At 43.2% G+C, this 16331-nt stretch overlaps 1 protein-coding gene and 1 long non-coding RNA gene across 2 annotated transcripts in view; both read right to left on the bottom strand.

Annotated features, from left to right (window-relative positions):
- Window positions 1-16331, bottom strand: part of DSCAM (DS cell adhesion molecule) — an 823896-nt gene that overhangs the window by 736644 nt on the left and 70921 nt on the right. The gene's annotated exons all lie outside the window — the stretch shown is intronic.
- LOC122675958 lies at window positions 1062-15694 on the bottom strand. Its single transcript, XR_006335375.1, has 3 exons — window positions 15582-15694; window positions 2481-2483; window positions 1062-1108 (listed from the first exon to the last, which is right to left on the bottom strand). It is a non-coding gene; the product is annotated as an uncharacterized LOC122675958 (long non-coding RNA).

Genomic DNA, 16331 nt, shown 5'->3' with positions numbered 1-16331 from the left:
ATTATTGTTTTGATTTCCAATTCTTTAACTACAAGGGGAGCTGAGCCCATTTTCATATCCTTACTGGACATTCAGATTGTGTCTTGGGTATCTGCATGTCCATGTGCTTTGCTCATTTTTCTAGGGGGTTATTCATCTTGGTCTTATTCATTCTCAGCATTCCTTATAAAAGAATACAATTATCCCTTTGTTATGTCTTCCACGTTATTATTAGGAATGTTTTCCCAAAATTCCATGTGCACGGTGATTTTATGCATGTGTGTGTGCTAAGTCACTTCAATTGTGTCCGACTCTGTGCAACCCTATGAACTGCAACCTGCTAGCCTCCTTTGTCCATAGGATTCTCCAGGAAAGAATACTGGAGTGGTTGCCACGCCCTCCTCCAAGGGATCTTTGTAACCCAGGGACCAAACTCACATCTCCAGTTCAGTTCAGTTCAGTCGCTCAGTCGTGTACGACTCTTTGCGACCCCATGAATCGCAGCACACCAGGCCTCCCTGTCCATCACATCTCTTACATCTCCTGAATTGACAGGCAGATTCGTTACCACTAGCGCCACCTAGGATTTCATAATACTTATTAATTGTAGGTTGTCTTATAGTGTTTTGCTCTGACTAGTGAGTTTTTCCCCACTACAATATATTTTTTAACACAAACATTTTTCTAGCATGTTTTTGGTTCACATTTTGGATAGAAATATTTATTTCATTTACAATTCATTTTGGTTTGAGAAGTAAGGTACAGGTTCAGCTACTTTTTTTTCCTAAATCATAGTTACATTGTTGAACCAACTTCATTCACAGAAGATTCATCCTTCCCTTGCCAGTCTGAGCTGCCTGTATAAGAAATCCCCACATGTGTTTGCACCTATTTCTAAACATACTTCTATTCCATTTAACTGGTCCACATCTAAGACAAGCTGAATAATAGATACAAATCATTCAATTCCCACTTCATAATTCCTCTTTTACAAAATTTTTCTGTTTTCTCCCAAAAGGACTAGACTCTCATCAAATCATACTGCTTCCGTTTACTGGGTGTGATTCCAAGCACTCACACGTGCATGCTCAGTTGTGTCTGACTCTTTGTGACCCTATGGACTGTAGCCCTCCAGGGCCCTCTGCCCATGTGATTTTTCAGGCCAGAATATTGAATATCATACTGAATATTATACCAATACTGAAGAACACCATTTCCTTCTCCAGGGTATCTTCCAGACCCAGGGTTGGAACCTATGTCTCTTGAGTCTCCTACATTGACAGGTGAGTTTTTTACCACTAGCACCACCTGGGAAGCTTCCACTTAAGCATAAGTTACAAGCCTCTCTACTTGGGTATTCTTATATATAAATATTGATATGAATAGAATACACTGCATTTAAAGCAGCTAGAACACAGAACCCAATGTGTGTCCACCATTGTTGTCATCATTATTCTTTTGCCTATGATTGATGCTGTTTGGTTGTATGCATTTTTTATTAATTTTGAAGCTTTATATTTAGTTTTAGTTCTACTGGTTACATTGATAATTGCATTAATACTAACATTTTATTACTTCATTAGTGATTTCAAACAGTATTCATTAGTTCTCTCTTAATTCGTCATGTTTATTGAGTCCCTAAGATGAGTGAGTACTGTTCTAGGCTACATTCAGATCTTCCTTCATTTTAGGATTTTTTTTTTCATTTGTGTGCGTACTTTGTATTCCTTTGGCCATTTGCTATTTTCCCAGTGGTATTAACCTCATATCATTGTTGTATGTCCTCTATGTCTTTATGTGTGTGTGTGTCTCTCACATTAAACCCAGGTCTCTCACATTGCAGTCAGATTCTTCACCATTTGAGCCAATAGGGAATCCCCCTATGTCTTTATTTATTGTTGTTGTTCAGTCGCCCAGTCATGCCTGACTCTTTGTGACCTCATGGACTGAAGCACGCCAGGCCTCCCTGTCCCTTCTGTCCTTATACTTACCTGTAGTTGATTTATTTTTGTGATTATCTTAGGTATTTCTTCTATTCACACAACAAATATCATACTTATCATGTGCCATCCAAATGACTTAGTTTTCCTAAGGATCTGTTTTTCTTCCTAAGTCTGAATTATTTATTAGTTTGGAAAGATGGTTGGTTTAGTTCTTATCCTGTTTTTAGTAGCCATAATTACTTTTTTGCTTCCCTCACAGCTCAGTCGGTAAAGAATCTGCCTGCAATGCAGGAGACCCATGTTCGATTCCTGGGTCAGGAAGATCCCCTGGAGAAGGAAATGGCAACCCACTCCAGTATTCTTGCCTGGAGAATTCCTTGGACAGAGGAGCCTGACAAGCTACAGTCCATGGAGTCACAAGAGTAGAACACAACTTAGTGACTAAACCACAACCACCACAATTACATTTTTTTAATTAATTTCTTCTTTTATCAACATTTTTAAATTTTTCTTTCAGTTGACTTCATATGACTAAAAGTTCTGTTACAAACAAACTACTGCCTTTCCTTCTCTTTCAGAATATTTTTATTCCAAAATGGATTTCTCATATATCTATTTTTCATATGCATGTTATGTTTCTTTGCTTTTCTTTCTATAATTGTTTGTGCATACCTCCTATGCAATTTCTTTTTATACACATCACATTTAACTTGGGCATCTCAAGTTCAACTTTCTATTCACTCTTTGTGTGATGTAGATAAATTTCTCCTGAGTCTTCTCCAACTTTAACTGAAACATATCCATGTTCCTTTCAGAAAACTTGATTTGAATTCAAGTGGTTTGTCTTCCATATATTTGTCTGTAGCTGAGGTCATTTACTACCTGTAGGAGGGAGGTTGTTTGGGGTGCTGGTCTCCAGATGTGGTCATGAGAACCTGGGACCCAAAGTTCCAGTTTCTGCTTTTCTCTTGTAACCTGGCCCCAGGTTCACTCTACCTACTCAAGGGCATAGTCCTCTTGTGTTGGAGAGGGGTGAGTACCAGATTCATACCATTCTCCCCAACATGTGACCGGAAACTTTGTGCCAAAAATGACAAGCCCCTTATTGATCCCCGAAGCCTCCTCATCTTCACTTCTCTGAGTGGAAAAAGGGAAGAGAAAGTCACAGGTTTGGGTACAGTTGGATTACCCTGGGGACTCAGACAGTAAAGAATCCCTGGGTTGGGAAGATCCCCTGCAGAAGGGAATGGCTACCCACTCCAGTATTTTTGCCTGGAGAATTCCATGGACAGAGGAGCCTGGACGGCTATAGTCCATGGGGTCGCAAACAGGCGGATGGGACTGAACAACACTTTTCACTTGGGCCCAGTTATCTTGCAGTGGAGAGAAAAGGGTTTCAGGGAGATGTTTTGTGGCCCTTTGCCCCTAAGCCATAGGCCTCCTGCCAACGCCTTCTGCTGAGTGCTTCTTTATCACTGGATGCAATTAATTATGGTCAATTACAGTTATCCACATCCCTTCTTCTCTTTCCCACAAGCCTATAAAAAAAACCCATCTGTAGTGGTTTTTCCCTCAGGGCTTTGAGGTGGAAAAAGGTTTCAGATTCTCCATGTGTCAGTTAATAATCAAATCTCCCCCAAGGGTTCCCAGATTTAGCAAATAAAAATACATGATCCAGCTAAATTTGAATTTCGGGTAAATAATAAATATGTTTCAAATATAAGAATGCTTGTTACAGACTGAATTGCATCACCCTAAATTCACAGAAAGGGAAAGTGTTATTTGCTCAGTCATGTCCAACTCTTTGCGACCCCATGGACTCTAGCCCACCAGGCTCCTCTGCCCATGGAATTCTCCAAGCAAGAATACCGGAATGGGTAGCCATTCTCTCCTCCAGGGGATCTTCCCAACCCAGGGATAGAACCTGGGGTCCCCACACTGCAGGCAGATTCTTTACCATCAGAGCTACCATGTTGAGTCCTCACCTCAGAATGTGACCTTGTTTGGAAGCAGGGTCACTGCAGATATCATTGGTTAAGATGAGGCCAGACTGAAGGAGGGTAGCCCTTAATCCTACAGGACGGAGTTCAGTCACTCATGTCCAACACTTTGTGATCTCATGGACTGTAGCCCGCCAGGCACCTCTATCCATGGGATTCTCCAGGCAAGAATACTGGAGTGGGTTGCCGTTTCCCTCTCCATGATATCTTTCTGACACAGGGATCGAACCTGCATCTCTTGTGTCTCCTCCATTGGTAGGTGTAATCTTTACCAACGCGCCACCTGGGAAGCCCCAATCCTTTATGACTGGGGTCCTTATGCAAGGGGGAATGTGTATACAGCCACACACAATGGGAGAACAGCAGGGATGGCTGGGGTGATGCAGCAACAAGACAAGGAACGTCTGGGGCTCCTGAAAGCCAGGGAAGAAGCACAAAACCCTCATAAGGAACCCAGACCAATGACACTTTGACCTCTGACTCCTGGAACTCTGGAACTGTCAGAAGATAAATCTCTGTTACTTAGACAACACAGTCTGGGGTGCTTTGTTAGGGCAGCCTTGGAAACCAACATGATAGCCCATGCATCACTGGGGAAATACTTAGATTGAAAGAGAATTCATTGTTTATCTGTAATTCACATTTAATAGGCATATTTAACAAATGCAGCCTGCATTTGTATCAGCTTTATCTGGCCTCTCAACCCATAACTGGTCTCCTCCTCCCTAAATATGGTAGGAATGGTGATGGCGATGGCGATATCCTGGAGGTTTTTCAAAACTTTGCCCACTCAACACCCCTGACCTTTCTGTCTGGGGCAAGAGTGAAAGCTGGGGTCAGGATACTCCCTGAGACTGATTTTCTCCCCTCACCTGAAGAGGACCCAGGTTTATGGAGGCATCCATTCCCTCCTGCCTCGTTGTTGGTTTCTGGCCATGTAACGTCGCTGAGCTTCATTTAGTGCATTAATGCTTGGATGAAAGAGGTTTTGGACCCAGCCCCACTGAGCCATCTAACCCCAGCTCTCATCTCCAATTTAATTTCTCTGTAGTGATAGTATCAGTCACTCAGTCATGTCTGACTCTTTGTGACCCCATGGACTGTACCTCTGTCCATGGAATTCTCCAGGCAAGAACACTAGAGCGGGTAGCCATTACATTCTCCAGGGGACCTTCCTGACCCAGGAATCGAACCCAAGTCTCCTGAGTTGCAGGCAGATTCTTTACCATCTGAGCCGCCAGGGAAGACCTAATTTCACTGCAGTGTTAGTGAAATTTAAGAAGCATCTGTGTACTCATGCAAAGTTACAGCTGAGCTCTGGTTGCATTATTTTAATGTGTTTTTTTTTAAATGCCACCAGCCATGTTTATCCCGGTAGGGGGTGGGGATGCCAATCCCCTAAGTGCACAGACTTCAGTGAGAAGTGACCAGGTTTATTACTTGCAGGGGGTAAATTCCCAAAAGGTGATCGTCACATGTCAAGAAACATTGATAAGAACCATCCTTTCTTACAGGACTTGCCACACACATACCCCTTATATGACCACCAGAATGCTCTAGACAGTCTAGAGCTTCAAGGTGAGGCATTATGCCAACAGGTAAGGGTAGCAGAGGCCAACATTTATGTAGCCCTTCCACGTGCCAGGTACTATTCTAATCGTCTTATACATTTACTTTCTTTTTTTGTAATGTATTTATTCTTTGCTGTGCTGGGTCTTCATTGCTGAACCTGGGCCTTCCCTAGTTGCAGTAAGCAGGGCTTCTCTCTAGTTGCGGTGCACAGACTTCTCATGGCCGTGGCTTCCCTCGTTGCGGAACATGGGATCTAGGGCCCGCGGGCTTTAGTAGTTACAGAATGTGGGCTCAGCAGGTGTGGCTCCCAGGATCCAGAGCACAGGCTTAATAGCTGTGGTGCATGGGCTTGGCTGCTTAGCAGCGTGTGGGATTGAACCCATGTTCCCTGCATTGGCAGGCGGATTCTTTACCACTGAGCCACCAGGGAAACCCTACATTTATTCTTTTAATCATAACAGTCCTACAAGGTAACATTATTATTAACCTTCTCTTACAGATGGGAGACCTAAGACAGAGATCCAGTAACTTCCATTAAGTTGTTCCTTAGTGATGTACCAGGATTTGAAGTTAAGCACAGTAGGGACTCCAGGATCCCAGCTCCCTGACTAGGCTGTGATGTCTCCTGAGTAATTTGGGGTCTTACATCTGTACACAAAATGACCTAAGTGTCTCTGATCACAGCTGCCACTCATCCACCTCAAGTGGGACTTGGGCCCATTCAGTGGATAATTATGGAACTCTGTCCAACACACCAAAAAATCAGCCTAGGAATACTTCCAAGTGACTTCTGCCATCCATCTGCATTTCTTATGTAAGAAATCAGAGGTCTCAGCTTAAATCTGCATCATGTACCATTTATACCAAATACCAGCATTAATATAACAGAGTTGGGGAAATGGCAAAACAGGAGAAGATCAAACTACAAATTTGCTACCACCTACCTGTGTGAGTGTGGTATGGGAAAGATTTTTCTTTCCCCTGCCACCATTTGGGCTGCTTGGAGGAAAAGGGCACTGAAGAACAGAGGGTTCTGTTTTCTCATCTTTTGGAGGGATTGCCTGTCTTACTTGGAAAGACTGAGCTTAGAAAATGTTCTTCAGATTTGCAAAAATGAAACACTGGCTTCCATCTTCAAACGTTAATGTCACAGACTGAAACAAGAGATGCACAGTAGATTTCTTTTTCTCTTTGAAGGGAGATTAAAGAGCCGAGGGCAGCGGAGAAAAGGAGAACAAAGAAAAATCCAAGCGCATGACTTGAGTTTATAACAACTTGGTTTTCCTGTGTATTCACAAGAAGCCCTTCAATATGGAACCACCTTCCCAAGGTAACCAGGAGGAGAATATCAATCATTTTCCAACCGCTATGTTGAAAGAAATTTGGAGATGACTTAGGGCTGGGAGTGCAGATTGGAACAGCAAGCCAGGTAAACTGTTTCCAGCACCTTGTGGCCCTTTAAGAGCTTCACCCAGAGGACAAAATAACAATCAACTGGGAAAGGGATTACTTTCATGATCCCAAAGAAGGAGCAAATCTCCTACCTTAAGGAATGAGTTCCAGAAGCCTGTATTCAGGTTCTGACCTACACAGTGAAGACTTTTCCCCAAAATGATTGTGTTGAATTTGACAAATAGGCACAGTCCAAAGGAACATTGTTTAGGCCCACTAGTCTAACTGCTTCTTTGTAGCAACAATTCATTTTTCTGGCTTAACATTTCAGGCACTAAAAAGCCAAATATGTGGAAAGTGATTGACTGATTTGTGTCCTTCCTTCAAATTTATGTGTTGAAGGCCTGAACCACTCCCCCCCCCCCCCCCCCCCCCCCCCGCCCACAGTGCCTTAGAATATAACTGTTTGAAGACACAGCCTTTAAAGAGGCAATTAAAATGAGGTCACTGGCTGGGCCTTAATCCAATATGACTGGTGTCCTTTCAAAAAGAGATTCGGACACAAACACACAGAGAGAGGACCAGGTGAGGACACAGGGGGAAGAAGCACCTGTAAGACCAGGATGGAGGCCTCAGGAGAAACCACCTTTGCCAATGCTTTGATCTCAGTCTCCCAGCCTCCAGAAATGTGAGGCTGTCATTTCTGTCATTTAAGTCACTGAGTCTGTGGCACTCTGTTATAGCAGCCCTAGCAAACTAATACATGGAACTTAGATATACCAAATTGAACTGTGGAGTTGGAGAAGAATCTTGAGAGTCCTTGGACTGCAAAGGAGATCAAACCAGTCAAGCCTAAAGGAAATCAATCCTGAATATTCATTGGAAGGACTGATGCTGAAGTTGAAACTCCAATACTTTGGCCACCTGATGTGAAGAGCTGACTCATCGGAAAAGACCCTGATGCTGGGAAAGACTTAAGGCAAAAAGACAAGGGGGTGGCAGAGGATGAGATGGTTAGAGAGCATCACCAACTCAATGGACCTGGATCTGGGCAAACTCCAGGAGATGGTGAAGGACAGGGAAGCCTGGCATGCCACAGTCCATGTTATAGAGAGTCGGACATGACTTAGTGACTGAGCAACAACATATACTAAACAATATACAATATTGAACAACAACATCAATATATATACTAAAGGTGCTATACAATATTGGTATATTTCTGAGGTCACATTTAAATGATCCATTTAGTTAAATTCTGCAAAAACAAAATAGGTCGTTAAATACTTATGCCTTGAGTGATTATCAGGGTTTAAAAATAACACAGTAGAGGCACTTTTCACATATTTTGTATAGTACATTCTGGTTGATAATCCAGGTGGGTCATGCATTAAGGTTATGACCCCGGGCCTGATCACTGCAGCCATAAAGTCATCTGCCTTCATGGAACCACATACAAAATTCAGACCACAGAGCTCATGATCTAAACCCCTAATGGAGGTAGCTGGTTGGTGGTTTTATTGGGATTGTTCCGCATCCTCCAGAAAAACAGTGCAACCAAATTAAGAAAAAATAAGGAATGAAAACGGGCCTCAGAGAAAGCCCAAATCAGTAAGACTAGTGAAAGGGTCAGGGACTGCTGAGACTCCTACACTGGTCCCCGTCCCAGTCAGGGAGCTAATCTACCCAAAGTCTGGGGTTGACTTACCACATAAGAGGGGTGGTCACTGGCTTCTCCAATTCTGACCAGGAGCACCATATGTAATTGTAGTACTGCATGCAGCAATATAAGGCTTCCCTGGTGTCTTAGTGGTAAAGAATTTACCTGCCAATGCAGGAGAAGCAGATTTGATCCCAGGGTCAGGAAGATTCCCTGGAGAAGGAAATGGCAACCACTCCAGTATTCTTGTCTAAGAAATCCCATGGACAGAGGAGCCTGGCAGGTCCATGGGGTCACAAGAGTCGGACATGACTTAGTGACCTAACCACCATTCATTCTAGACAAGGGCATGTCAGTTCAGTTCAGTCAGTTCAGTTCAGCTGCTCAGTCATTTCCAACTCTTTGTGACCCCATGAACTGCAGCACGCCAAGCCTCTCTGTCCACCGCCAACTCCCAGAGTCCACCCAAACCCATGTCCATCGAGTCAGTGATGCCATCCAACCATCTCATCCTCTGTCATCCCCTTCTCCTGCCCTCAAACTTTCCCAGCATCAGGGTCTTTTCCAATGAGTCAGCTCTTTACATCAGGAGGCCAAAGTATTGGAGTTTCAGCTTCAGCATCAGTCCTTCCAATGAACACCCAGGATTGATTTCCTTTAGGATGGACTGGTTGGATCTCCTTGCAGTCCAAGGGACTCTCAAGAGTCTTCTCCAACACCACAGTTCAAAAGCATCAATTCTTCAGTGCTCAGCTTTCTTTAGAGTCCAACACTCACATGCATATATGATCACAAGAAAACCCATAGCCTTGACTAGACAGACCTTTGTTGGCAAAGTAATGTCTCTGCTTTTTAATATGCTGTCTAGCTTGGTCATAACTTTCCTTCCAAGGAGTAAGCGTCTTTTAATTTCATGGCTGCAATCACCATCTGCAGTGATTTTGGAGCCCAGAAAAATAAAGTCTGACACTGTTTCCACTGTTTCCCCATCTATTTGCCATGAAGTGATGGGACAGGATGCCATGATCTTAGTTTTCTGAATGGTGAGCTTTAAGCCAACCTTTTCACTCTCCTCTTTCACTTTCATCAAGAGGCTCTTTAGTTCACTTTCTGCCATAAGGGTGGTGTCATCTGCATATCTGAGGTCATTGATATTTCTCCCCACAATTTTGATTCCAGCTTGTGCTTCCTCCAGCCCAGCGTTTCTCATGATGTATTCTGCATATAAGTTAAATAATTAGGGTGACAATATACAGCCTTGACGTACTCCTTTTCCTATTTGGAACCAGTCTGTTGTTCCATGTTCAGTTCTAACTGTTGCTTCCTGACCTGCATACAGGTTTCTCAAAAGGCAGGTCAGGTGGTCTGGTATGCCTGTCTCTCAGAATTTTCCACAGTTTATTGTGATCCAGACAGTCAAAGGCTTTGGCATAGTCAATGAAGCAGAAATAGATGTTTTTCTGGAACTCTCTTGCTTTTTCGATCATCCAGCGGATGTTGGCAGTTTGATCTCTGGTTCCTCTGCCTTTTCTATAACCAGCTTGAACATCTGGAAGTTCATGGTTCACGTATTACTGAAGCCTGGCTTAGAGAATTTTGAGCATTACTTTACTAGCATATGAGATGAGTGCAATTGTGCGGTAGTTTGAGCATTCTTTGCGATTGCCTTTCTTAGGGATTGGAATGAAAACTGACCTTTTCCAGTCCTGTGACCACTGCTGAGCTTTCCAAATTTGCTGGCATATTGAGTGCAGCACTTTCACAGCATCGTCTTTTAGGATTTGAAATAGCTCAACTGGAATTCCATCACCTCCACTAGCTTTGTTCATAGTGATGCTTCATAAGGCTCACTTGACTTCACATTCCAGGATGTCTGGCTCTAGGTGAGTGATCACACCATCATGACTATCTGGGTCATGAAGATCTTTTTTGTACAGTTCTTCTGTGTATTCTTGCCACCTCTTCTTAATATCTTCTGCTTCTGTTAGGTCCCTACGAATGGCAAACCACTTCAGTATTCTTGCCTTGAGAACCCCATGAACAGTATGAAAAGGCAAAAAGATAGGGCACTGAAAGATGATCTCCCCATGTCAGTAGGTGCCCAATATGTTACTGGAGATCAGTGGAGAAATAACTTCAGAAAGAATGAAGGGATGGAACCAAAGCAAAGACAACACCCAGTTGTGAATGGGACTGGTGATGGAAGCAGGGTTTGATGCTGTAAAGAGCAATATTGCATAGGAACCTGGAATGTTAGGCCCATGAATCAAGGCAAATTGGAAGTGGTCAAACAGGAGATGACAAGAGTGAACATTGACATTCTAGGAATCAGTGAACTAAGATGGACTGGAATGGGTGAATTTAACTCAGATGACCATTATATCTACTACGATGGGCAGGAATCCCTTAGAAGAAATGGAGTAGCCATACAGTCAACAAAAGAGTCCAAAATGCAGAACTTGGATGCAATCTCAAAAACCACAGAATGATCTCTGTTCATTTCCAAGGCAAACCATTCAATATCATGGTAATCCAAGTCTATGCCCCAACCAGTAACTCTGAAGAAGCTGAAGTTGAACAGTTCTATGAAAACCTACATACCTTCTAGAACTAACACCCAAAAAAGATGTCCTTTTCATTGTAGGGGACTGGAATTCAAAAGTAGGAAGTCAAGAAACACCTGGAGTAACAGGCAAATTTGGCCTTGGAGTACAGCATGAAGCAGGGCAAAGGCTATAGAGTTCTGCCAAGAGAACGCACTGGTCATAGAAGACACCCTTTTCCAACAACACAAGAGAAGACTCTACATATGGACATCACCAGATGGTTGATACCGAAATCAGATTGATTATATTCTTTCAGCCAAAGATGGAGAAGCTCTATACAGCCAGCAAAAACAAGAATGGGAGCTGACTGTGGCTTGGATCATGAACTCTTCATTGCCAAATTCAGACTGAAATTGAAGAAAGTGGAGAAAACCACTAGACCATTCAGGTATGACCTAAATCAAATCCCTTATGACTATACAGTGGAAGTAATAAATAGATTTAAGGGACTAGATCTTATAGACAGAGTGCCTGATGAACTATGTAAGGAGGTTCATGACATTGTACAGGAGACAGGAATCAAGACCATCCCCAAGAAAAAGAAATGCAAAAAAAAGCAAAATGGCTGTCGAGGAGGCCTTACAAATAGCTGTGAAAAGAAGGGAAGCAAAAAGCAAAGGAGAAAAGGAAAGATATACCCATTTGAATGCAGAGTTCCAAACAATAGCAAGGAGAGGTAAGAAAGCCTTCCTCAGTGATCAATGCAAAGAAATAGAGGAAAACAATAGAATGAGAATGGGAAAGACTAGAGATCTCTTTAAGAAAATTACAGACACCAAGGAAACATTTCATGCAAAGATGGGCACAATAAAAGGGCATGTCATGGCATATTTTATTAATTCGATGATTTGGCTACCCAAAGTACACCATTTAGTCCTCTAGTTCATGAAGTCTCAATACACAGAAAGATAGTTTCCAACAAATGGAATGATTCTGCACTAAAAATTTTAAGGGGAGTAGAGGGTGATACAATTACAGTGAAAATAAAGTTACATTGTGTGTGGGCTATATTGTGTTAGTCACTCAGTTGTGTTCAATTCTTTGCAACCCCATGGACTGTAACTCACCAGGCTCCTCTGTCCACGGGATTTCCCAGGCAAGAATACTTAAGTGGGTTGCCATTTCCTACACCAGAGAATCTTCCCAACCAGGGATCAAACCCGGGTCTCCAACACTGCAGGCAGATTCTTTACCATCTGAGCCACTAGGGAAGCCTGTGTGCTAAATCAGGGCAATGCAATTTGCTTTGAGCCACAAACATCAACTATTTTTGGTGAAGTGCAAAGCTGTAAATAGGAGCCCACCTCACACTTTGGAGAAGTCTGTAGGAAATCTGCACTGGAGGACCTGCCCAGCTGATTGTGCCCTGTCCCCCAGAAGCTGAGATCAGCTGCTGATAAGAGAATCCTCTTATGCAGAAATCTTGAGGGGCTGTAAGTGAAGAAATAGCTGGACCCACCCCTGAGCCTCCCCGAGCTCACTGTGGAATTTCTCTCATAGAGAACTGCTTTCCTTGTCCAACCTGTTTCTGGGGTTCATGAAGATGTCTGAAAGAAGATGCAGGTATGGCTTCTGTAGGGCAGCATGCTTATTAGAAGAATATTGCTACTAGAAAAGACTTTACTGGCAGAAAACAAAAAATACTGTAAGTAAATGATTTATGGTGGAGTGTGTGTGCTCAGTTGTGTCTGACTCTTGGAACTGCTGAGTCACTGGGGGAATGATATAGAGAAGTAATGATTTTGTATGTTTGACACCACACTTAGGGCAGAAAGCGAAGAAGAACTAAAGAGCCTCTTTATGAAAATGAAAGAGGAGACTGAAAAGTTGGCTTGAAACTCAAGATTCAAAAAACTATGATCAGAGCATCCAGTCCCATCACTTCACAGCAAATAGATGAGGAAACAATGGAAACAATGACAGACTTTATTTTCTTGGGCTCCAAAATCACTGCAGGTGGTGACTGCAGCCACGAAATTGAAAGACGCTTGCCCCTTGGAAGAAAAGTTATGACCAACCTAGACAGCATATTAAAAAGCAGAGACATTACCTTGCCAACAAAGGTCCCTATAGTCAAATCTGCAGTGTGACTATAGTCATGTATGGATGAGACAGTTGGACCATAAAGAAGGTTGAGTGCTAAAGAATTGATGCTTTTGAAGTGTGGTGCTGGAGAAGACTCTTGAGAGTCCCTTGGACTGCAAGGAGATCAAACCAGTCAATCCTAAAGGAAATAAACCCTGAATATTCTTTGGAAGGACTGATGCTGAAGCTGAAGCTCCAGTACTTTGGCCACCTGATATGAAGAGCTGACTCATTGGAAAAGACCCTGGTGCCGGGAAAGATTGAAGGCAGGAAGAGAAGAGGATGGCAGAATACAAGATGATTGGATGGCATCACCGTCTCAATGGACATGAGTTTGAGCAAGCTCCAGGACATGGTGAAGGACAAGGAAGCCTGGCATGTTACAGTCCATGGGGCTGCAAAGAGTTGGACATGACTGAGTGACTGAACAACATAATCTAGTTTTCCCCAACCTCTGGGGTATGGCATCTGAGACACCCAGAAAAAAAAAAAAAAAACAGACTTGGAGTCCTTACATTCATTCATTCATTCTCTTATTCAGTCATTAGCTATGCACTGATGTGCCTATGTGACACCAGGAGCAGCTCTGAGTATCAGGGACACAATGGTGAGAAAAGTAACATGTCTCTCTTCTCAGAGGGTATCATCTAGAAGGGTGGAGACAGTCATCTCACCAAAGCCTCCCACAAAACAGTGCTCCCGGTGTGTCTCTTCTCTCCCCACATTCCTATCTGTGTCTTCCATGGAGATAATATTCTGTCCTTATGGCTGATATAGGGTTGTTTCATCTAAGAAAATCACTTAGATAAAAATTTCATAAGTAAAGTTACAGTATCTACATGCTCTGAGTCCTTTCTCCCTATAAGGAGGTCCATGAGCTGGCGGCATCAGAGTCACTTGGGAGCTCCCTACAAACATAGGGTCTTGAGCCAACCCTGGACCAAATGAATTCAGGACCTGCACTTCAACACAAGCTCCAGGAGATCTGTATGCACATTAAATTTAGAGAAGAACTGCTCTAAGATGCTTTTCCTAAAGTGCATTCAAGACAACACTGCATATTTAACCCTCAGACAAAATTAGAAATTATTGTTCTCATTTTTCAAATTGGGAATCTGAAATGAAGTGAAAGTCACTCATCATGTCTGACTCTGCCACCCCATGGACTGTAGCCCACCAGGCTCCTCTGTCCTCAGATTCTCCAGGCAAGACTACTAGAGTGGGTTGCCATTCCCTTCTCTAGGGGATCTTCCTGACTCAGGGATCGAACCCGGGTCTCCTGCACTGCAGGCAGATACTTTACCACTGAGCCATGAGGGAAGTCCTAGAATCTGAAGCTATGTGATTTTTCCAAGATGTCACAGCTAATAATTTACCAACTGGGATTAGAACCTGGGGTTCTAATCAAGTAGACTCTGTTTCTAGGAAGTTCCCAAGTGACTCTGATGCTGCCAGTTTTGATACCAAAGCCCAGTGACTCAGTTAGAAACTTGCACCAGTTTTTTAAATATATGTGATCACTGACCTTCCCCCAACATAGGCAAAGCATCTTTCTATTTTGTAAAGGTCATATACAAAGGTCATATAGGACTAATCCATTAAATGATGGGAAAGTCTTTGATAAAAACACAATACTTCCCAAAGTGTGTCAAATCCCTTGTTGTTCAGTTGCCAAGTTGTGTCTGACTCTTCACGACCCCATAGGGTACGTCCTGCTGTGTACCCCATGACTGCAGCATGCCAGGCCTCCCTGTCCCTCACCATCTCCTGGAGTTTGCCCAAGTTCATGTCCATTGCATCAGTGATGCCATCCAACCTTCTCAACCTCTGGTCACTCTCTTCTCCTTTTGCCTTCAATCTTTCCCAGCATCAAGGTCTTTTCTAATGAGTCAGTTTTTCACATCAAGTGACCAAAGTATTGGAGCTTCAGCTTCAGCATCAGTCCTTCCAATGAGCACTCAGGGTTGATTTCCTTTCAGATTGACTGGTTACCCCTACTCCAGGCAAAGAAGCCCCCAGTGGGGTGAGGTCAGGGTACCATCAAATGTGATGTCCTATTTTAAATGGGTGGGACTTTCCCAGCAGTCCAGTGGTTAAGACCCCATGCTCCCAATGCAGGGGGGACAGGGATTCCTTGTTAAAGAAAGATGCCACATGCTGCTCAGTGCAGCCAAAAATAAAAAGAAAGAAAAACACACTCTAAATGGGTGCCTTGCATTTCAGCCACTCAGGGGATCACAAAACGATTTAAGGCTTTCCTTCAGACCTGGGACATCAGTGGTGGTTGCTGTTTAGTATCTAAGTCATATCCAACTCTTTTGTGACCCCATGGACTGTAGCCAACCAGGCTCCTCTCTCCACAGGATTTCTCAGGCGAGAATAGTGGAGTCGGTTGTCATTTCCTCCTCCAGGGGATCTTCCCAACCCAAGGACTGAACCCATGTCTCCTGCACTGGCAGATTCTGAGCCACTGAGCCACCTGGGCAGCCTGGAACATCAGTTACACCCTTTCAGAGTATCTTTCTCTATATTGACATGCCCCTACCATATATAACATAATAATCACATGTAGCCTAGTCCAGACACACAGTGGACTTCTGAACTCTTCTACCATCATTGCTAAATAGCTACTACAAATGGATCTAATTTTGCTCATATCAGGCTTGCAACTTATACTTTATACCATTTCTCAAGTGAAGATCCAAGCGCCTTATAGTGTCAAAATGCTTGGGTTATCTTGTATTGTTTAAAATTATATGGTGGCCCCTCACAGGATCCATCCATTCATAGTTTATGCATATGCATTCAGTCTTATTCATCCATCCACACCTGTTTGAGTTCCTACTATCTGCCAAGAAGCAGTTCAATGTAACATGAGGCACTTCACATTTACAATTATGATCTACTCAACCTAAAATTATGATTTACTCAACCCAGGCATTCCACATTGCTGTCAGATTCTTCACCAGCTGAGCCACCAGGGAAGCCCAAGAATACTGGAGTGGGTAGCCTATCCCTTCTCCAGGGGATCTTCCTGACCCAGGAATCAAACTGGGGTCTCCCACATTGCAGGAAGATTCTTTACCAGCTAAGC

Source organism: Cervus elaphus, chromosome 19, assembly GCF_910594005.1.
Source record: "Cervus elaphus chromosome 19, mCerEla1.1, whole genome shotgun sequence".
Classification (NCBI taxonomy): domain Eukaryota; kingdom Metazoa; phylum Chordata; class Mammalia; order Artiodactyla; family Cervidae; genus Cervus; species Cervus elaphus.
The sequence above is the reverse complement of the archived record's forward strand: the minus strand, read 5'-3'. Positions and strand labels throughout refer to the sequence as shown.